Genomic DNA, 23553 nt, shown 5'->3' with positions numbered 1-23553 from the left:
TTTTTTAATGGGGTTTACCCTTCCCTTTATATTTATGACACTCCCTCTCCCTCCCAGTGCCTCTCACCCCCAACAAAACACCTGTTCAGGATACTCCTGGAGGCAGGGGGAGGAGCAGGGTAAACTGAGGCACAGAGGGGGGCCGGGACATGCCAAAGGTCACCCAGCAGCAGAGCTGGGAACAGAACCCTGGCATCCTGAGGTGCAGGCCTTTGCTCGGGCTACTAGACCACACTGCTTCCCCACAACTCACAGCAGCTCAGTTGGGCAGTCCCAGGCACCACCGGCCCCTCAACCCCTGCATCACACGGCTTGTTAATTTCAACTCCCATCTTGTGTCCTCTGGAATCAGTACAGACCTGATACAAATGTCTCCAGCACTGAATTCCTTCCTGACCCGTGTCATCTGGGGCAGGTGCTGGGTCCTCCAGGACAGGACAGGTCTCTGGTTACAGGGTGTGGGGATATAACATCTGCAGGGCTGGAATTACGTCCACCCTCAAATCCAGTGGCTCTGAAGCAGATACAGACAGAATTGATCTGTGTGTGATCACACTCCCCTCCGTTTGGCTCTCTCTGTCTGGTAACAGGGGCAGTGCTGGCCAGCGCTCCCCAGGACCGGGAGATGCCATGTTGCTGATCCCTGTCTGGCTAAAGGCCAGATTTGTCTGAGTCAGAGGCACGAGAGAGATTCCCAGAGCTGCCCTCAGATGCCCTCGGTCCCTCCACCCTGACCCACTGCAATGAGTGAGCCACATTTCTTGTACATATTTGTCCATTCCAAGCCCAGAAGGGGCCACAGTGCTCGACCCTTTTGACCCCTGTGTAGCCCAGCCCTGGGACATCCCTGAGTCATTGGTGAGGCCTCATCTGGAGTACTGTGTCCAGTTTTGGGCCCCACACTACAAGAAGGATGTGGATAAATTGGAGAGAGTCCAGCGAAGGGCAACAAAAATGATTAGGGGTCTAGAACACATGACTTATGAGGAGAGGCTGAGGGAGCTGGGATTGTTTAGCCTGCAGAAGAGAAGAATGAGGGGGGATTTGATAGCTGCTTTCAACTACCTGAAAGGGGGTTCCAAAGAGGATGGCTCTAGACTGTTCTCAATGGTAGCAGATGACAGAACGAGGAGTAATGGTCTCAAGTTGCAGTGGGGGAGGTTTAGATTGGATATTAGGAAAAACTTTTTCACTAACAGGGTGGTGAAACACTGGAATGCGTTGCCTAGGGAGGTGGTGGAATCTCCTTCCTTGGAAGTTTTTAAGGTCAGGCTTGACAAAGCCCTGGCTGGGATGATTTAACTGGGAATTGGTCCTGCTTCGAGCAGGGGGTTGGACTAGATGACCTCCTGAGGTCCCTTCCAACCCTGATATTCTATGATTCTATGATTCTAATCCCGGCTCGAAGTAGAGCAGAGCTGTTGGAGAAATGTGCCAGCCCAGCGTGAGTCACACATTGCCAGGTGTTGAGCATCCCCAGGTGATGCCCAGCTGTGCAGACTCAGCTGGGCCTGACCCTCCCCCCAGTCCATACAGGGCGGTCTCCAGAGAGCCACGTGGCAGAGAGTTTGACACTGAGGTTTTCTGTTCTCCCTCTCAGCCGTGTCTCCCAGCTGTGTGAGAAGCACTTTCTTCCCTGATCTGGTGCAGAGGATGCTGCTGCTAACCCTGCTCAACGTGGCTGTTCTCTTTCCCCCAGGGTTCAGGCTGGTGGGGATGGGGGGGATGGGGCATAGGGAGCAGAGCTTTGCACAGGGCTCAGTGGAAGGGCCTGGGGCTGCTTCCCCAATACAGCAATCCTGGGCTGGGGGGCTGTGAAAGGAGGCAGCTTCTCCTCACCGTCTTCCCAGACCCCACCGGGCGGTGGAGTGGGAAGCAGAGCAGGGGCAGCTGTTTTCATAGATCCGTGGGGATCCTGTCTGTGTTAGGGAAGCTTCCTACCCATGAATATCACCCACTCATCGTGGGCGTGTGACATCCCCTGGAAGCCACATGCAGGGTAACAACCTCCTACTGCTGCCAGCTAACAGCCTCGCCCCTTTAGCTCAAGGACTGTGCTCCAGGGCTGGGGTCAACCACAGAGCCGGGAGGCGATTGCAGCAGCACCCTTGTGAGTCCGCCCAGATTCCCAACTCTTCCTGCACCACTAGCTAGCACAGGAGTGCTGTGAACGCAGCTGACACCTCTGGCCGTCTGTGCAGGGCCCAGCAACTTCGGGGCTGTTCTATTAGCTGGGCAGAGACAGGCACCTCTAGGGCTTGGCATAGATCTGTCCTGTCTCATCCCCCGTCCCCCACCCTGGCTAGTTCTAGGCTGCTGGGGAGGCTCTGCCGGAGGGATTGCGCTTGATTAACGGGGTGGGTGTTGCAAGGGAAGGGTGAGTCTGGAAAGATAAAAACCCCCATGGCCACAGGGGCAGATCTGACCTGGGACATGTGGGGCAGGTAGGGAGACCAGATGTCCCTATTTTATTGGGACAGTCCCGATTTTGGGGGCTTTTTCTTATATAGGCATCTATTACCCCCCATCCCCATCCCGGTTTTTTACACTTGCTTTCTGGTCGCCCTCGGGGCAGGGTTTCAACAGAGCTCCACAGCCACCGACCTCGATGGGATGCTCCAGTGAACTCAGTGGGGTGGGAGGGGATTGTCAGTGATCTCCCCTTAGCTGGGTCAAAGAGGAGGGGGCAGGGAACCTGGGCTGGCTGGGTTGAAGGGCCAATCGGAGCAGCAGAGGGCTGAGTTGAGTTGAGGGGAGCGATGGGACAGGGTCCTTGATCAAACTCTCCAGCCTCATGGTGTCTCAAAGATGAGTTTTACCCATTCCCATCTCTCTGCCAGGCGAAATCATCGGGGGATGAGAAGCTGGGCATCACTCCAGACCCTACATGGCCTTCGTGAAGATAGAGACAGGAGGAGATAGAAAAGGAGGCTGCAGAGGGTTCCTCATGTGGGAGGACGTGGTGGTGACAGCGGCTCCTTGTAACTGCAAACTGGGGTAAGAAATGCACCATCTGCCGTCCCCGAACCAGCCAGTCCCTGTCCTGGGGCTGGCCTCTTGTCCTTTTGGGCCACGAATGGCTTCAGGCACTGTTGTGCTGGGTACGGAAGGTGTCATCAATAGAGACCCTGATCTGCTGCTCCAGGAACGGTATTGTTACCCCCCTTGGCCTAAGCAGTCAGTAGAGTCTTACAGGATGTTTCCATTAGGAGGAGAAATTGCTGGTGGCATTAGATCTACTCTTCCATGAAATCCTTATTTTTACAAAGAATGTCCAAAGTCCTGTTTTTCTGAACACAGTCGGAGTTACGCAACAAGTGACTCACTTACTCACAGTCCCAAGCCTCCTTCAGCCAGCACTCAGTCCAAAAGCTCTCTCCCCCGGCTAAGCACAGGGTCACACTACCCATGCTTCTTTGGCTGTGGCTGGTGCCTTCTCTGGCTGCTTCTCTGCTCTTCCTGCTGCTTACCTCAGACACACACAGATCCATCAGTCAGTGCCCCAGCCCCTGTGTTTGCTAAATTGGTCCCTGGGGAAACCCCTTGGGTGAAACAGCTCAGCTTCTACTCCTCTGATGTGCCTGTGGCTATGTCTACATGACACAGCCTGTATCAGCCCAGCGTCCTAGAGCAGATGCAGCGTACTCTGACAAACAGGGTTTTTCTGCTGGTGTAAGAACACCACCTCCCCAAACGATGTTAGCTATTTCGACAATGGCCTTCTTCCATCCATAGAGCTACCTCAACCCTGGGGGGTTGTCAGCACCGCTACGTTGGATAGGGATGTGGGGTTTTCCCACCTGTAGCCAACACAGCTAAGTTGTAAGTGTAGGCCAGGCCTGTGTGATGGGTGGTGATTCTAGTGCAGTGGTTCCCAAACTTTAACAACCCGTGAACTCCTTTCACTAAAATGTCAAGTCTTGCGAACCCCGCCCCGAAAAAATTAATATTTCCAGGGATTTTCTCCCTTACCTGAGCATAAATTATAAAAACAGTGATCCTGGAAATTGTTTTTTATGACAGGCTTTTTATGACACACTATTTTTTATTAATTATTATTTATCATTACAGTATTAGTTTTATTACATTCTGAAAATGGCAACACTCTTCCAAGATCTCAGTTTCATAGCTTGTATCACTTTGATTAAGCCTGTTATAAGACAAGGCTCCTATGTTTCATCAAAGAGTATCAGATGTGAAACAGCATGAAGGTATTTAAGAAGCCAACTCAAATAAAGAGTTCCTCCTGTGCAAGTATTCGAGCAGTGAGCAGTCCAAGCAAACAACGCACGTTAAAACAAAGCTTAAACTTGTTCTTCATAATAATTTTAAAAACAACACTAGCAGCCTATTTAATTTTAAAAACAGCAAAAAATATCCACCTTTCTTTCCATTTCTTATAAGGAGTCTTGAAGTTTAAATCTCCTCAGTGTGATGGATGCGCTTGCTTTGATCTGCATAGCTCTTGGAAGTCCCCAGAGCTCCGGGCTACCGACCCCATGCTGCCCGGAGTCCCTAGGGATGGTCTGTCCGCCATTAGGGAATTTTTGCCTGAGACCCCCTCTAATGTTTCATGAACCCCAGTTTGGGAACCACTGTTCTAGTGATTCAGCTTCCTCATGACCTAAACAAGCTTATAATCATAGCATCATAGAACTGGAAGGGACCTTGAGAGGTCATCTAGTCCTGTCCCCTACACTGATGGCAGGACTAAGTATTATCTAGACCATCCCTGACAGGTGTTTGTCCAACCTGCTCTTAAAAATCCCCAATGATGGAGATTCCACATCCTCCCTAGGCAATTTATTCCCGTGCTTAACCACCCTGACAATTAGGAAGTTTTTCCTAATGTCCAACCTGAACCTCCCTTGCTGCAATTTAAACCCATTGCTTCTTGTCCTATCCTCAGAGGTTAAGGAGAACATTTTTTCTCCCTCCTCCTTATAACAACCTTTTAGGTACTTGAAAACAGTTATCATGTCCTCTCTCAGTCTTCTCTTCTCCAGACTAAACAAACCCAGTTTTTTTCAATTTTCCGTCATAGGTCACGTTTTCTAGACTTTTAATCATTTGTGTTGCTCTTCTCTGGACTTACTCCAATTTGTCCACATCCTTCCTGAAATATGGCGCCCAGGACTGAACACAGTACTCCAGTTGAGGCCTAATCAGTGCAGAGTAGAGCAGAAGAATTACTTCTTGTGTCTTGCTGACAACACTCCTGCTAATACAGCCCAGAGCAATGTTTCCTTTTTTTTGCAACAGCGTTACACTGTTGACTCATATTTAGCTTGTGGTCCACTATGACCCCCAGATCCCTTTCCGCAGGACTCCTTCCTAGGCAGTCATTGCCCATTTTCTATGTGTGTAACTGATTGTTCCTTCCTAAATGGAGTACTTTGCCTTTGTCCTGACTGAATTTCATCCTATTTACTTCTTTCTTACTTACATTTCTCCAGTTTGGCCAGATCATTTTGAATTTTAATGGCTTCTGTACATTGATCCTGGGTGCAACACGACTGTTAACCTCGTTAAAGTGGGTGGCTCTAATGACCCATGATTGAATCCATTGTATTGGCCGGTCTGCAGCACCTGCATCCTCCTTGTATTTCACAGCACCATCACTGTGCTGCTGGGGGCCCACAATGCTGAAATAGGTGAACTGGGGAGGCAGGAGGTCTGGGTACATCACCGAATCCTTCACCCAGAATTCAATGATGAGACGGATGAAAAGGACCTCATGCTGCTGCAGGTACTTCCCGCTTTGCATCACCCTGGTCCCAATGATGTAGGTTCCATCATATCATCTCACCCCCAGTGACCTCATATAGCTGCAGGTACCATCCCCATCCTGTCACTGCACCCCCAGTGACCTCACACTGCTTCAGATACCACCCCATCCCATCCCTCCCACCCCCAGTGACTTCACATTGCTGCAGGTACCACCGCTGTCCCACCACTCATTCCAGTGGGCACATGGACTCACAAAGTTGTACATGTTTCACGGGGAAGCCCCACCTGATCCCATCTGGCCCCATGCCCCCAGGACAGGACCCATCCTCCAACAGGAGTTTGATTTCCCTTCTCTCTCTCTCCCCCATCACAGCTGAGGGACGAGGCCAATCTGACCCACACTGTGGGCACCATCCCCCTGCCCCGGTGACAGGTGTAGGAGGGATGTAGCAGGGTGCTGGTGCAAGAGCATCTAATTAGCCCCTGCCCGGTCAGCTCCAATCAAGGGAAGCAGATTTGGGGCTGACGGAAAAGTCCTGATGCCGCCTGAGGATTGGCAGCACCTGCCGGCCTGACAAGCCAAGGGCTATAAAGGCTGGGAAGGAGCCAGGAGGGAGGCAGGCAGCAAGGGAGAGGTCAGTCAGGGAGGGAGCTGGAAGCCTCCTGGCTGAAGACTGATTCTGCCTGTAAACAGAGGAAACCCTGTAAAGACTGTATCGTTTGGCACTGGTGGTGGGACAAGGCTAGGTGAATAAAGACATGGGTGTGGCACAACCCTCAAGTCTCTCCGAGCCTGATTTGGGAGGGCAAGCAGGCCCAGGAAGAGGGGCTGGTCATGCACCCCATTACAAGGGGGGTGTGCAGTGTGGCGGGCTGGGGCCTGACTACTACCAAGGAAAATGCCTAGCCCTCCCCAACTCTGCAGGAGGAGGAACTGAAGATCATGGGCAAGGGTGAGTGTCTTCCTCAACCATATCCGCACTATGCCCTGTCGAGGATGCTGTGCGTGGGGGATCCCCAGAAGAGGAAGGCATCATTCCCGGTGAGTGTGGGACACTGACATGCGGCGCCCGGAACAAGAGGCTGCTAGAACTGGACACTGGCAGGGCTGGGCAGAATTGGGAGAACCAGGATCCATGGCGAACCAGCCAGAAACCAGGAACTGGAACTGGACTAGATCCTAGCACTAAAGGCTGTAGGACGGAAATCGGGGACCAAAATTGGCCAGCTCCTAGGAATCAGGGATGGAGGCTAGGAATCAGGGACAAGAACTAGGCTGGTCTTTTAAATGTGGAATGGATCCTAATTATTTTGGGACAGGAACTGGCAAGATCATAGAAATCAGGGGTGGAAATGAGCTGCATGTTCAACAGGTTCTAGAAATCAGGGACAAGAATCAGCCACATCGTGGAAATCAGGGATGGATCTAAACAGTGAGGGACAGATCCTAGAAATCAGGATTAGGAATCAGCTGGATCCTAGGAAATAAAAAGGGGAATTGCTGAATCGAGAACCCAAGGGTGGATCTGAGAAATCAATAGGAAATCCTAGAAATCAAGGGCAGGAGTCAGCCAGATGATGGAAATCAGGATTTGGAATCAGGGATGGGAATTGAGCAGGTTAAAGAAATTTGTGATGGATGCTAGAAATCAGACACGGGAACTGGCCATATTCTAGAAATCAGGGACATGGTCCAGCTGGATCCCTGGACCTTGGGGTGGGAACTCCATGCAAGTCCTCAGAGTGACTTGACCATGAGACCCCAGAAAGAGGGGTACAGAGCTGGATTTCAGGACCATGAATACAGAATGCAGCCCGCCCTTTGCTTGGACATCTGTAAACCCATACCTGGTGTTTGCTTCTCAGGCGGCTCCGGAGGCCCCCTTGGTCTGTGACGGGAAGGCCCAGGGCATTGTCTCCCAGGGCAAACCTGATGGGTCAGCACCCCAGGTTTTCACCAGGGTCTCCAAATACATCCTGTGGATCAAGAAAACTGCACAAGCTGATGCCATAGATGGGAGCGTTCATCTCTTCTCGCGTGATTGGACAGACAGTTGAGTATTGCAGAGGCATGACTGACTGGCTGGCTGGCTGGGTATTGCAGATGGATGGATGGATGTGTAGCCAATGGTTTTAGTTGATTGTTCATTTATTGTGTGATGTTATGATTAACTAATATGTTAGGTCATATGTAATCATTGTATACTAAATAGAGTTAAATTGTAGGATTATAGAAGGATAAGATTGATCAGTAGTGAGAAGTGATAATTAGGTACAGGTTGTACCTTGCTGGTCTGGTTCCTTCGGGACGTGACCGGTCCCGAACCAGGGAATTTGCAGGATCAGGAGAAGCCAATGTCTGTCCCTCTGCTGCCGGCCACAGAGCTCTGCTCTGGCGTGAGAGGGGCCAGCATTGACGGAGTGGGGATGGGAGTGGGGGCGCTGTGGGGAAGAGGCAGGGCAGCTGCAGAGCCCCATGGCCAGAGCTTCGTGAACCAGCTGAGCGGCGGTGAACCAGCTGAGCACGGGGGGACAGCAGAGCAGCTCACAGCAGGAGTTTGCCTGGGACTGGTAAGTATCCGAGTGTGTGTTTGTTTGCTTGCTGAGGAAGTATCCGAGCGTGTGTTTGCTGGGAGGGCAGTGTGAGAGCCTGAGTGAGTGTCTGATTGGCTGCTAGCCTGCAGGGGGCGGGCATTAGGGTGTCTGTTTGTTTGTGTCAGGGAAGCCTGGCTGTTTAAAAATAGCCAGAGCTTCGCGAACCAGCTGAGCGGCGGTGAACCAGCTGAGCAGCGGGGGACAGCAGAGCAGCTCACAGCAGGAGTTTGCCTGGGAGTTCGCCTGGAGTGAGCCCAGTGAGGCTTACGTCTTGCAAACTGCTCTGAGGAAGCTCATAGTAGGAAGGTGATATGGAAGGGGGGGGTTCAGCTGTTGTGACCTGCACTGGATGTGCCATGTTTGTCTTTCTTCCACAGGACAGAAGCGACTTTGTCTGTACAAAGTGCAAGCTGGTCTCCATATTGGAAGAGAAGATTGAAGGTCGGGAGCAACAGATAACGACCCTGCGTTGCATACGAGAAACTGAGGATTTTCTGGACAAAACTCAGGATAGGCTTCTAGGGGCACAAAGCTCTAAAGATATAGAGCAGGTTGCACAGAGGAGCCAAGAGGCCAGTGAAGAAGCTTGACAACATGTGACCTCCAGAAGAGGTAAGCGGAATGTCCGGGTTCCAGTAACACGGACACAGGTAACTAACCGCTTTCATGTTCTCTCCACAGGTACCGTTGCGGAGAGTGGACCAGATGATATGTCTGGGGGGAGAAAGCAGAAGGAGACTCCGCTGGGTGGAAGGCATGTGATGCGATGTCCTGAGGTTGGGGGTTCCACGACCACCACTCCCAAGAGGAGAAGGCGGGTGGTGGTGGTCGGGGACTCTCTCCTCCGGGGGACTGAGTCATCTATCTGCCGCCCTGACCGGGAAAACCGAGAAGTCTGCTGCTTGCCAGGGGCTAAGATTCGCGATGTGACGGAGAGACTGCCGAGACTCATCAAGCCCTCGGATCGCTACCCCTTCCTGCTTCTCCACGTGGGCACCAATGATACTGCCAAGAATGACCTTGAGCGGATCACTGCGGACTACGTGGCTCTGGGAAGAAGGATAAAGGAGTTGGAGGCGCAAGTGGTGTTCTCGTCCATCCTCCCCGTGGAAGGAAAAGGCCTGGGTAGGGACCGTCGAATCGTGGAAGTCAACGAATGGCTACGCAGGTGGTGTCGGAGAGAAGGCTTTGGATTCTTTGACCATGGGATGGTGTTCCATGAAGGAGTGCTGGGCAGAGACAGGCTCCACCTTACGAAGAGAGGGAAGAGCATCTTTGCGAGCAGGCTGGCTAACCTAGTGAGGAGGGCTTTAAACTAGGTTCACTGGGGGAAGGAGACCAAACCCCTGAGGTAAGTGGGAAAGCGGGATACCAGGAGGAAGCACAGGCAGGAACGTCTGTGAGGGGAGGGCTCCTGCCTCATACTGAGAATGAGGAGCGATCAGCAGGTTATCTCAAGTGCTTATATACAAATGCACAAAGCCTTGGAAACAAGCAGGGAGAACTGGAGGTCCTGGTGATGTCAAGGAATTATGACGTGATTGGAATAACAGAGACTTGGTGGGATAACTCACATGACTGGAGTACTGTCATGGATGGATATAAACTGTTCAGGAAGGACAGGCAGGGCAGAAAAGGTGGGGGAGTAGCACTGTATGTAAGGAGCAGTATGACTGCTCAGAGCTCCGGTACGAAACTGCAGAAAAACCTGAGTGTCTTAAGTTTAGAAGTGTGAGCAACAAGGGTGATGTAGTGGTGGGAGTCTGCTATAGACCACCAGACCAGGGGGATGAGGCTTTCTTCCGGCAACTCACAGAAGCTACTAGATCGCACGCCCTGGTTCTCATGGGTGACTTTAATTTTCCTGACATCTGCTGGGAGAGCAATACAGCGGTGCATAGACAATCCAGGAAGTTTTTGGAAAATGTAGGGGACAATTTCCTGGTGCAAGTGCTAGAGGAGCCAACTAGGGGGGAGCTTTTCTTGACCTGCTGCTCACAAACCGGGAAGAATTAGTGGGGGAAGCAAAAGTGGATGGGAATCTGGGAGGCAGTGACCATGAGTTGGTTGAATTCAGGATCCTGACGCAGGGAAGAAAGGTAAGCAGCAGGATACGGACCCTGGACTTCAGGAAAGCAGACTTCGACTCCCTCAGGGAACGGATGGGTAGGATCCCCTGGGGGACTAACATGAAGGGGAAAGGAGTCCAGGAGAGCTGGCTGTATTTCAAGGAATCCCCGTTGAGGTTACAGGGACAAACCATCCCGATGTGTCGAAAGAATAGTAAATATGGCAGGCGACCAACTTGGCTTAATGGTGAAATCCTAGCGGATCTTAAACATAAAAAAGAAGCTTACAAGAAGTGGAAGGTTGGACATATGACCAGGGAAGAGTATAAAAATATTGCTCGGGCATGTAGGAATGAAATCAGGAGGGCCAAATCGCACCTGGAGCTGCAGCTAGCAAGAGATGTCAAGAGTAACAAGAAGGGTTTCTTCAGGTATGTTGGCAACAAGAAGAAAGCCAAGGAAAGTGTGGGCCCCTTATTGAATGAGGGAGGCAACCTAGTGACAGAGGATGTGGAAAAAGCTAATGTACTCAATGCTTTTTTTGCCTCTGTCTTCACTAACAAGGTCAGCTCCCAGACTGCTGCGCTGGGCATCACAGCATGGGGAGTAGATGGCCAGCCCTCTGTGGAGAAAGAGGTGGTTAGGGACTATTTAGAAAAGCTGGACGTGCACAAGTCCATCGGGCCGGACGAGTTGCATCCGAGAGTGCTAAAGGAATTGGCGGCTGTGATTGCAGAGCCATTGGCCATTATCTTTGAAAACTCATGGTGATCAGGGGAAGTCCTGGACGACTGGGAAAAGGCTAATGTAGTGCCCATCTTTAAAAAAGGGAAGAAGGAGGATCCTGGGAACTACAGGCCAATCAGCCTCACCTCAGTCCCTGGAAAAATCATGGAGCAGGTCCTCAAGGAATCAATTCTGAAGCACTTAGAGGAGAGGAAAGTGAGCAGGAACAGTCAGCATGGATTCACCAAGGGCAAGTCATGCCTGACTAATCTAATTGCCTTCTGTGACGAGATAACTGGCTCTGTGGATGAGGGGAAAGCGGTGAACATGTTGTTCCTTGACTTTAGCAAAGCTTTTGACAAGGTCTCCCACAGTATTCTTGCCGGCAAGTTAAACAAGTATGGGCTGGATGAACGGACTACAAGGTGGATAGAAAGTTGGCTAGATTGTTGGGCTCAATGGGTAGTGATCAATGGCTCCATGTCTAGCCGGCAGCCAGTATCAAGTGGAGTGCCCCAAGGGTTGGTCCTCGGGCCGGTTTTCTTCAATATCTTCATAAATGATCTGGAGGATGGCGTGGATTGCATCCTGAGCAAGTTTGCAGATGACACTAAACTGGGAGGAGAGGTAGATACACTGGAGGGTAGGGCTAGGATACAGAGGGCCCTAGCCAAATTAGAGTATTGGGCCAAAAGAAATCTGACGAGGTTCAACAAGGACAAGTGCAGAGTCCTGCACTTAGGACGGAAGAATCCCATGCACCGCTACAGACTAGGGACTGAATGGCTAGGCAGCAGTTCTGCAGAAAAGGACCTAGGGGTTACAGTGGATGAGAAGCTGAATATGAGTCAACAGTGTGCCCTTGTTGCCAAGAAGGCCAATGGCATTTTTGGGATGTATATGTAGGGGCATTGCCAGCAGATCGAGGGACGTGATCGTTCCCCTCTATTCGATATTGGTGAGGCCTCATCTGGAGTACTGTGTCCAGTTTTGGGCCCCACACTACAAGAAGGATGTGGAAAAATTGGAAAGAGTCCAGCGAAGGGCAACAAAAATGATTAGGGGTCTGGAACACATGACTTATGAGGAGAGGCTGAGGGAACTGGGATTGTTTCGTCTACGGAAGAAAAGAATGAGGGGGGATTTGATAGCTGCTTTCGACTACCTGAAGGAGGGTTCCAAAGAGGATGGATCAAGACTGTTCTCAGTGGTAGCAGATGACAGAACAAGGAGTAATGGTCTGAAGTTGCAGTGGGGGAGGTTTAGGTTGGATATTAGGAAAAACTTTTTCACTAGGAGTGTGGTGAAACACTGGAATGCGTTACTTACGAAGGTGGTGGAATCTCCTTCCTTAGAGGTTTCTAAGGTCAGGCTTGACAAAGCCCTGGCTGGGATGATTTAGTGGTGGATTGGTCCTGCTTTGAACAGGGGGTTGGACTAGATGACCTCCTGAGGTCCCTTCCAACCCTGATATTCTATGATTTTATGATTCTATGATTCACTCCTTGTTCTTTTAAATCCTGTAGCAATTCCTCCATGTGTGGGAGACCTTCTGCAGGATAAGAATATTGAGGAACTGGTTTTACAAATTTTCCTGCTAGGGAGAGTCCATTCTGGCTTATTGTGCTAGAATGTTGTTGGCAGGTTCTCTAGCTGATATGAAGGAAAGGCAGGTAACAGATTTGTTATATGATGGTTTAAGGGACCCTATTAAGATGTTTATAGGTTCTCGAGACGAGCTGGATCAGGCCAAACTGATTAAAATGGCCCAAAAGGCAGAAAAGGTGGAAAGCAGAAGTGGTTCCACCTAGAAGGCAGTCAGCGAAGTCTCTTACAGCAATCAAACAGGTTACAGTGGTCCCAATCACACTGGTATGAGTGAAGGAACCCAACAGAGAACATGGAGGGTCCAGCAGAGGATCAGTGTGAGCACACATGGGTTTTACTCCAGGAGAAGGGAGTGGATATGGCTCACTTGGAAGAACAACCTTTAGAGGTTTTATTGAATGCTGTGAGTGATTTGGCAGGGAGTAAGTCCTTGCCTGTGCCACAACCTAGGACTAAGGCTGTTGAGATTGTGGAAACAGGTGTGGGCCCTTATGGCGTGTTGTCTCAGGAGTTGGCTCAGATGGACATGGCAGGCTTCTCATCAGGGTAGCCCCACATCTCAGTAGGGGTGCCCCATCCTTAGCAACCCCTGTCCCCAAAATTGGATGTTAGTGTCTAAACTGCAGCCCCACATAACTGGTAGACCTTACGTGGAGGTGGGGCAGGTGGGGGCAGGAGGAAACATACAATGGCTGCTGGCGTTAATTGATACAGGGGCAGAGGCAACTTTGATTAAGTCGGTGCTGGAGGACGTACAGAAAGGACAGACTGTTCCTTTATTTGGATCTCAGGGTGAAGGAGTGAAAGGGATTTTATTAAAGAGTTTGTCGTGGGTGATAGGACACCGTAAGTTTTGGACAGATACCGTGGTCTGTGATAGCATGACTGAAAATCCTATCTCAGGTGCAGATGTGGTACAGCAGGAGAAACGGGCAATTGATCTGGTAGGAGGTTGGCTGTGGAAGAGGAAGACAGAGATGGTGAGTGAGCAGGTGATTTCAGGAGGATTAAGCAAAGGAGCTTGCAAAGCGATATCACGTGTGGTGTTACCAGATAATGAATGGACACAAGAGTTCCCTATGGTATGGGCCAACCAGAAACTTTGTAAAACCCTGTCAAATGCTTTCTCTGCATCGAGAGATAAAGCGACGGAGGGCACATCTGACATCTCAGGATTGCTGGATCAAATGAGCGATTTTTCTAATATTCGCAAAAAGAAAAGGAGTACTGTAGCTGTGAGCTGTAGCTCACGAAAGCTTATGCTCAAATAAATTGGTTAGTCTCTAAGGTGCCACAAGTCCTCCTTTTCTTTTTGCGAATACAGACTAACACGGCTGCTACTCTGAAACTTTTCTAATATTATCAGCAGCCAATTTTCCGTTAATGAAACCAACCTAATCTGTGTGTACAATTGATGGGATGATGGTGTTCAGTCATGTCGCTAAAATGTTTGCAATTATTTTACAATATGTGTCAAATAGAGATGGGGGGCAGGAGTCGCCACAGTTGCAACCACCTTTGTTCATCTTCTATATTAAAGTAAATAAAGCAGATCTCATATCATGAGACATCATTCTTTTTTGCAATCTTTCAGTGAAGACCTTTCAATGAGTAAGGAGTAATCTCAAAGTGGGGGGCATAAAAATAGAAATGTTAAGAACGTGAAGCCTTCAGGTGGCTCTTTGTGAGCAGAAAATCACTTTGATAGGGGTACAAGAAAATACTGTCAGCTCAAAACAAACAATTATACTTTGTGTGAAAATGAATATGGCTAATATGATTTTATGGCACATAAAGGGTAAGGAAAGAAGACACATGGGTATGGAAAGAAGACACATTCCCATGAAATATGTAGAGTTTATCGCAAATGGACAAAACAACTGTCAATAAGACAGGCTGTTTAATTAAAAACACATACAGGTTCCAACAAGAAGCCACAAAAGCTTGTGTTTACTTCTCAGTGGCTGCCTGCTTCAGAAGTAAAAATCAACCCAGCACCAAGATAGATCAGTGAATATAAGACATGGAGCTTCACCACTAACACTCTCATACAAAAGTTCTGTTTGGTGGTGATGTCAAGTAAACATTATTAGGAAACAAAAACCCAGACGGTAGTGATTTGTAAATGGAAAAAGAATAATTGTATTGAAACTAAGCAATTGTATCAAAGATTGAAATGCCCTAGATTAAAGAACAAATCCAACAAATATTTTATGGTTACATTTATTGAAACTATTTTTTAAAATATTTCGTTTATTAATAGGCAAAGTGTTAAATTTCACCAGTTTGCTGTCTATTTACAATGTTTACAAACCATTGAAAGATGCTAGGGCCAAAAAATGGAAACTTTTGAAATGCACAAGCCTGCCAAGGTGGGGCAACAGTGACCCTGAAGGCAAGTGGTGGAATCAGCAGGGGATCAGCGATGTCTGGGACTGGTATGTTGTTCTGAAAGCAGCTGACAGAGAGACGCTGTGGGAACATGACCAAACATTTCAACAGAAGCTAGCAGCAGAAGTACTTGATCCTTTACATGAGCAAGGTTTTCAGCCAAAATTAGCATCAAAGTATCATATTATGAAAAGCAACTAAGCAAAAATTATTTAAAACGAGCTTTTAACTATTATATGTAGGACCCCCATCCACCCGGTAACCTCCTTTATCACCAATTCCCTTCTGGGTTTTGATGCACAGGCCTGGGTTCTTCTGGACCCTGCCTCCCACTCAGCAGGATGTCAATTCTTTATTTTCTTCCCATATGAATTTATTGGCAGGGCCTCCACCCCCTCACGCCTTCCTGGCAGGATCATCAGGGTAGCTTGGGAGAAAAATTCTAAGCACAAGGAAACCTCCACTTACATGCCAGATAGTTGGACACTCCCAAGAAATAGCCCAAACACACACAATATATTCAACATCATTATATTTATCTCCTGTTTTATATAATAACATAACATGGTAAAACACTTTGGATGGATGTCAGTGGAGTTTTTCCAGGGCAAGGGAGGAGGGCACCGGTGTTATCCTAGGGTTAGCATTCGGGAAAAGGTCAAAGGAATTCTGCTCGGATTGAGGCAGGGCAGTTAAGTGACGCTAGGGTTCAGGTGATGCGTGCAATCAATAAAGTTACCCAGGTCTGGGGTGAGGCAGGAAGTGAATACATTCATGCCAGGGTTTATGAGGGCGAGGCAGAAAGTTAGGTGAATGACGTCATCTCCTTGGGGTTCAGTTCCTCACCTGAAACACTGTGGTAAAAAGTTTCAAAGGGGTAGCCGTGTTAGTCTGTATCAGCAAAAAACAATGAGGAATCCTGTGGCACCTTAAAGGCTAAGACATTTATTTGGGCTATAACTCACTTTGTCAGATGCATGGAGTGGAGATTACAGTAGGCAGGTATAAATATACTAACACATGAAAAGATGGGAGTTACCTTACCAAGTGGAGGACCAGTGCTAAGGAGGCCAATTCAATCAGGAAGGAAAGGTAACTCCCATCTTTTCATGTGTTAGCCCTGGTCTACACTAGGACTTTAGGTCAAATTTAGCAGCATTAAATCGATGTAAACCTGCACCCGTCCACACGATGAAGCCCTTTATTTCGACTTAAAGGGCTCTTAAATTCAATTTCCTTACTCCACCCCTGACAAATGGATTAGCGCTTAAATCGGCCTTGCTGGCTCGAATTTGGGGTACTGTGGACACAATTCGATGGTATTGGCCTCCGGGAGCTATCCCAGAGTGCTCCATTGTGACCGCTCTGGACAGCACTCTCAACTCAGATGCACTGGCCAGGTAGACTGGAAAAGAACTGCAAACTTTTAAATCTCATTTCCTGTTTGGCCAGCGTGGCAAGCTGCAGGTGACCATGATGAAGTCCCAGAATCGCAAAAGAGCTCCAGCATGGACTGAACGGGAGGTATGGGATCTGATCGCTGTTTGGGGAGAGGAACCCGTGCTATCAGAACTCCGTTCCAGTTTTCGAAATGCCAAAACCTTTGTCAAAATCTCCCAGGGCATGAAGGACAGAGGCCATAACAGGGACCTGAAGCAGTGCCGCGTGAAACTGAAGTAGCTGAGGCAAGCCTACCAGAAAACCAGAGAGGTGAACGGCCGCTCCGGGTCAGAGCCCCAAACATGCCGCTTCTATGATGAGCTGCGTGCCATTTTAGGGGGTTCAGCCACCACTACCCCAGCCATGTTGTTTGACTCCTTCAATGGAGATGGAGGCAATACGGAAGCAGGTTTTGGGGACGAAGAAGATGATGATGATGATGAGGTTGTAGCTAGCTCACAGCAAGCAAGTGGAGAAACCGGTTTTCCCGACAGCCAGGAACTGTTTCTCACCCTGGACCTGGAGCCAGTACCCCCCGAACCCACTCAAGGCTGCCTCCTGGACCCAGCAGGCGGAGAAGGGACCTCTGGTGAGTGTACCTTTTAAAATACTATACATGGTTTAAAAGCAAGCATGTGAAAGGATTACTTTGCCCTGGCATTCGTGGTTCTCCTAGATGTACTCCTAAAGCCTTTGCAAAAGGTTTCTGTGGAGGGCAGCCTTATTGCGTCCTTCATGGTAGGACACTTCACCACTCCAGGCCAGTAACACGTACTCGGGAATCATTGTACAACAGAGCATTGCAGTGTATGTTTGCTGGCATTCAAACAACATCCGTTCTTTATCTCTCTGTGTTATCCTCAGGAGAGTGAGATATAATTCATGGTCACCTGGTTGAAATAGAGTGCTTTTCTTCAGGGGACACTCAGAGGAGCCCATTCCTGCTGGGCTGTTTGCCTGTGGCTAAACAGAAATGTTCCCCGCTGTTAGCCACAGGGAGGGGGGAAGGTTGAGGGGGTAGCCACGCGGTGGGGGGAGGCAAAATGCGACCTTGTAACGAAAGCACATGTGCTATGTATGTAATTTTAACAGCAAGGTTTACCCTGAAAGAGTGTAGCCACTGTTTTATAAAATGTGTCTTTTTAAATACCGCTGTCCCCTTTTTTTTTCTCCACCAGCTGCATGTGTTTCAATGATCACAGGATCTTCTCCTTCCCAGAGGCTAGTGAAGCTTAGAAAGAAAAAAAAACGCACTCGCAATGAAATGTTCTCCAAGCTCATGGTGTCCTCCCACACTGACAGAGCACAGACGAATGCGTGGAGGCAAATAATGTCAGAGTGCAGGAAAGCACAAAATGACTGGGAGGAGAGGTGGCGGGCTGGAGAGAGTAAGTGGTGGGCTGAAGACAGGGCTGAAGCTCAAATGTGGCGGCAGCGTGATGAGAGGAGGCAGGATTCAATGCTGAGGCTGCTGGAGGACCAAACCAGTATGCTCCAGTGTATGGTTGAGCTGCAGCAAAGGCAGCTGGAGCACAGACTGCCACTACAGCCCCTGTGTAACCAACCGCCCTCCTCCCCAAGTTCCATAGGCTCTACACCCAGACGCCCAAGAACGCGGTGGGGGGGCCTCCGGCCAACCAGCCACTCCACCACAGAGGATTGCCCAAAAAAAAGAAGGCTGTCATTCAATAAATTTTAAAGTTGTAAACTTTTAAAGTGCTGTGCTTAAAATGCTGTGTGGCATTTTCCTTCCCTCCTCCACCACCCCTCCTGGGCTACCTTGGTAGTCATCCCCCTATTTGTGTGATGAATGAATAAAGAATGCATGAATGTGAAGCAACAATGACTTTATTGCCTCTGCAAGCGGTGATTGAAGGGAGGAGGGGCGGATGGTTAGCTTACAGGGAAGTAGAGTGAACCAAGGGGCGGGGGGTTTCATCAAGGAGAAACAAACAGAACTTTCACACCGTAGCCTGGCCAGTCATGAAACTGGTTTTCAAAGCTTCTCTGATGCGTACCGCGCCCTCCTGTGCTCTTCTAACCGCCCTGGTGTCTGGTTGCGCGTAACCAGAAGCCAGGCGATTTGCCTCAACCTCCCACCCCGCCATAAACGTCTCCCCCTTACTCTCACAGATATTGTGGAGCACACAGCAAGCAGTAATAACAGTGGGAATATTGGTTTCGCTGAGGTCTAAGTGAGTCAGTAAACTGCGCCAGCGCACCTTTAAACGTCCAAATGCACATTCTACCACCATTCTGCACTTGCTCAGCCTGTATCATAGAATCATAGAATATCAGGGTTGGAAGGGACCTCAGGAGGTCATCTAGTCCAACCCCCTGCTCAAAAGCAGGACCCATACCCAATTAAATCATCCCAGCCAGGGCTTTCTCAAGCCTGACCTTAAAAACTTCTAAGGAAGGAGATTCGACCACCTCCCTAGGCAACGCATTCCAGTGTTTCACCACCCTCCTAGTGAAAAAGTTTTTCCTAATATCCAACCTAAACCTCCCCCACTGCAACTTGAGACCATTACTCCTTGTTCTGTCCTCTTCCACCACTGAGAATAGTCTAGAACCATCCTCTCTGGAACTACCTCTCAGGAGCTATCAAAGCAGCTATCAAATCCCCCCTCATTCTTCTCTTCTGCAGACTAAACAATCCCAGTTCCTTCAGCCTCTCCTCATGACTCATGTGTTCCAGACCCCTAATCATTTTTGTTGCCCTTCGCTGGACTCTCTCCAATTTATCCACATCCTTCTTGTAGTGTGGGGCCCAAAACTGGACACAGTACTCCAAATGGGGCCTCACCAATGTCGAATAGAGGGGGACGATCACGTCCCTTGATCTGCTCGCTATGCCCCTACTTATACATCCCAAAATACCATTGGCCTTCTTGGCAACAAGGGCACACTGCTGGCTCATATCCAGCTTCTCGTCCACTGTCACCCCTAGGTCCTTTTCCGCAGAACTGCTGCCTAGCCTGTAGTTGAACAGCTCCTGACTACTGTCCATGCTGCCTGTGTACGGCTTCATGAGCCATGGCATTAAGGGGTAGGCTGGGTCCCCAAGGATACATATAGGCATTTCAACATCCCCAACAGTTATTTTCTGGTCTGGGAATAAAGTCCCTTCCTGCAGCTTTTGAAACAGACCAGAGTTCCTGAAGATGCGAGCGTCATGTACCTTTCCCGGCCATCCCACATTGATGTTGGTGAAACGTCCCTTGTGATCCACCAGAGCTTGCAGCACTATCGAAAAGTACCCCTTGCGGTTTATGTACTCTGCTGCTTGGTGCTCCGGTGCCAAGATAGGGATATGGGTTCCGTCTATGGCCCCACCACAGTTAGGGAATCCCATTGCAGCAAAGCCATCCACTATGACCTGCACATTTCCCAGGGTCACTACCCTTGATATCAGCAGATCTTTGATTGCGTGGGCTACTTGCATCACAGCAGCCCCCACAGTAGACTTGCCCACTCCAAATTGATTCCCAACTAACCGGTAGCTGTCTGGCGTTGCAAGCTTCCACAGGGCTATCGCCACTCGCTTCTCAACTGTGAGGGCTGCTCTCATCTTGGTATTCATGCACCTCAGGGCAGGGGAAAGCAAGTCACAAAGTTCCATGAAAGTGCCCTTACGCATGCGAAAGTTTCACAGCCACTGGGAATCGTCCCAGACCTGCAACACTATGCGGTCCCACCAGTCTGTGCTTGTTTCCCGAGCCCAGAATCGGCGTTCCACAGCATGAACCTGCCCCATTAGCACCATGATGTATGCATTGGCAGGGCCCATGCTTTCAGAGAAGTCTGTGTCCATGTCCTGATCACTCACGTGACTGCGCTGATGTCACCTCCTCGCCCGGTATCGTTTTGCCCGGTTCTGGTGCTGCATATACTGCTGGATAATGCGTGTGGTGTTTAATGTGCTCCTAATTGCCAAAGTGAGCTGAGCGACCTCCATGCTTGCCTTGGTATGGCGTCCGCACAGAAAAAAGGCGCGGAATGTTTGTCTGCCTTTGCTCTGACGGAGGGAGGGGCTTCTGACGACACGGCTTACAGGGTTGGCTTCAGGGAGCTAAAATCAACAAAGGGGGTGTCTTTACATCAAGGAGTATTTCAGGCAGGACTTCACGGAGGGTTCCAATAAGAAACGGTGCATCTAAGTTATTGTTCTTATTGGAACAAGGAGGTTAGCCTGGCGTCTGATTGATACATGGCTAGATTTACCTCGCTGCACCTTCTCTGTAAGTGACTGCAGTGTGACCTAGAGGAATGAGTCCCCTAGACAGGGGAGGAGGCAAATGAGTGCAAAACAAATCTGGTCTATTTCTTGTTTTGATCCACTCCATCTATCTTTTACATCTTTGGCTGGCAGCAGACGGTGCAGAAGGACTGCATGCCATCCACATCTCATGGCTGCTCGGCAGAAGATGGTACAGTACGACTGCTAGCCATCCTCATCTCTTGCCTGCCTGGCAGAAGATGGTACAATACGACTGCTAGCAATCCTCATCTCTTGCCTGCCTGGCAGAAGATGGTACAGTACGACTGCTAGCAATCCGTATCGCCTGCCTGCTCACCATAAGACGGTTCAATAGGACTGACTGCAGGACTAAAGAGAATGACCTGGTGAAGTCACTCCAAATTTAGTCCCTGCGCCCATGTCTGCCCAGGCGCTCCCAGCCGACGTGGCCAGGAGCACCTCGGACACGACGAGGACGACTACCAGTCATACTGCACTGTCTGCTGCCAGAAGGCAATCGGTTGCTGCTACTGTGTAGCAATGCAGTACCGCGTCTGCCAGCACCCAGGAGACATAGGGTGACGGTTACCTGAGCGGGCTCCATGCTTGCCGTGGTATGGCGTCTGCACAGGTAACTCAGGAAAAAAGGCGCAAAACGATTGTCTGCCCTTGCTTTCACGGAGGGAGGGAGGGAACGGGGGCCTGACGATATGTACCCAGAACCACCCGCGACAATGTTTTAGCCCCATCAGGCATTGGGATCTCAACCCAGAATTCCAATGGGCAGCGGAGACTGCTGGAACTGTGGGATAGCTATCCACAGTGCAATGCTCCGGAAGTCGACTCTAGCCTCGGTACTGTGGAAGCCCTCCGCCGAGTTAATGCACTTAATGCACTTAGAGCATTTTCTGTGGGGACACACACACTCGAATATATAAAACCGATTTCTAAAAAACCGACTTCTATAAATTCGACCTTATTCCGTAGTGTAGACATACCCTTAGTATGTTTATAGTTCTCTGAAAACATCAACTCAGTGTGCAGTGGCAGTCAAAAAAGCGAACAGAATGCTGGGAATAACTAAGAAAGGGAGAGATAATAGGACAGAAAATATCATGTTGCCTCTCTATAAATCCATGGAACGCCCACATCTTGAATCCTGTGTGCAGATGTGGTCGCCCCATCTCAAAAAGGATATATTGGAATTGGAAAAGGTTCAGAAAAGAGCAAGAAAAATTATTAGGGGTATGGAAGGGCTTCTGTATGAGGAGAGATTAATAAAACTGGGACATTTCAGCTTAGAAAAGAGACAGCTAAGGGGAGATATGATTGAGGTCTTTAAAATCATGACTGGTGTAGAGAAAGTAGATAAGGAAGTGTTGTTTACTACTTCTCATAACAAAATAACTAGGGGGTCACCAAATGAAATTAATAGGCAGCAGGTTTAAAACCAATAAAAGGAAGTATATCTTCACACAACGCATAGTCAACCTGTGGAACTCTTTGCCAGAAGATGTTGTGAAGGCCAAGACGATAACAAGGTTCAAAAAGAACTAGATGCATTCATGGAGGACAGGTCCATCAATAGCTATTAGCCAGGATGGGCAGGGATGGTGTCCCTAGCCTCTGTTTGCCAGAAGCTGAGAATGGGCGATAAGGGATGGATCACTTGATGATTACCTGTTCTTTTCATTCCCTCTGGGGCACCTGGCACTGGCCACTATCGGAAGACAGGAGACTGGGCTAGATGGACCCTTGGTCTGACCCAGAAGGGTCATTGTTATGTTCTTATACCTGCTTACTGTAATTTCCACTCGATGCATCTGAGGAAGTGGATTATAGCTCACGAATATGTCCAAATAAATGTCCAAATAAATTTGTTGGTCGTTAAGGATTCCTTGTTGTTTTTACTGTGGTAAAAATTATTCCTTTCTCCCATCCATTTCTCTTGTAAGTTCTTTGGGGCAGGGGCTGTGTCTGGCCATGTGTGGGTGCAGCCCCTATTGCAACTCGGCTTCCACACAACAGAAGCAATAGTGCATTGTTCAGAATTATCCCTGACACATAGGATATGGGTTTTAACCTTGTCCCTTGGAATGAAGAAATAATGCAACAAAAGAAGTGAAAGGAACCTGGGGGAGATGCTGTGAGCCTGGCCCCTGGCCCTTCTCCCTTTAGAACAGCACATGCGAGCCCAACACCACGGCCCCAGAAACAGCCCTGACTCGAAGCGAAGAGCGCCCCCTACTGAGTTTTCTGCACCACCCGCTGTGCTGCAGCACCCCCATTGCACTGTGGGGGTTTGTCCTGAATTTTCTCTGTTGTTTCTTTGTCTTTCTCCAGGGAACCAATTTCCACAGAGCCACAAATCCAGACTATGCTGCCTGAGAAATGAAAACCTGGAATGGAAGTTTAGTGCAGAAATTGTGCCCATTGATTTCAAAAACCGCAGTAGCTTCTGATGGACAGTAGGAAAGCTCTCTTTACCTCCAAGCAATGGGCTCTGGGTGGCCGTAGAGGGAGAAGCAGGGTGAGCAGATGACTACAGTATTTTGTAACTGAGAACTGTATCAACTCAACCAGGGTGATCAGACAGCAAGGTGAAAAATCAGTTCAGGGGGTGGGTTGTGAAGTAGGAAGAGAGCTTGAGACATAAGCCATTGTAGCAGAGGCCCGGTCTGAGGCCTGGGCTAAAGTAGTATTGATATAAAGTACAGACTAGCTGTGAGGAAGAGGCAGGACCGGCTCATC

At 49.2% G+C, this 23553-nt stretch overlaps 1 pseudogene; it reads left to right on the top strand.

Moving 5' to 3' along the window:
• The first annotated feature begins 1992 nt into the window (after positions 1-1992).
• Positions 1993-7788, top strand: LOC144273247 (mast cell protease 1A-like; annotated as a pseudogene).
• The last annotated feature ends 15765 nt before the right edge of the window (positions 7789-23553 follow it).

This window comes from Eretmochelys imbricata, chromosome 13 (genome assembly GCF_965152235.1).
Source record: "Eretmochelys imbricata isolate rEreImb1 chromosome 13, rEreImb1.hap1, whole genome shotgun sequence".
In the NCBI taxonomy this organism is placed as follows: Eukaryota; Metazoa; Chordata; order Testudines; family Cheloniidae; genus Eretmochelys; species Eretmochelys imbricata.
The sequence above is the reverse complement of the archived record's forward strand: the minus strand, read 5'-3'. Positions and strand labels throughout refer to the sequence as shown.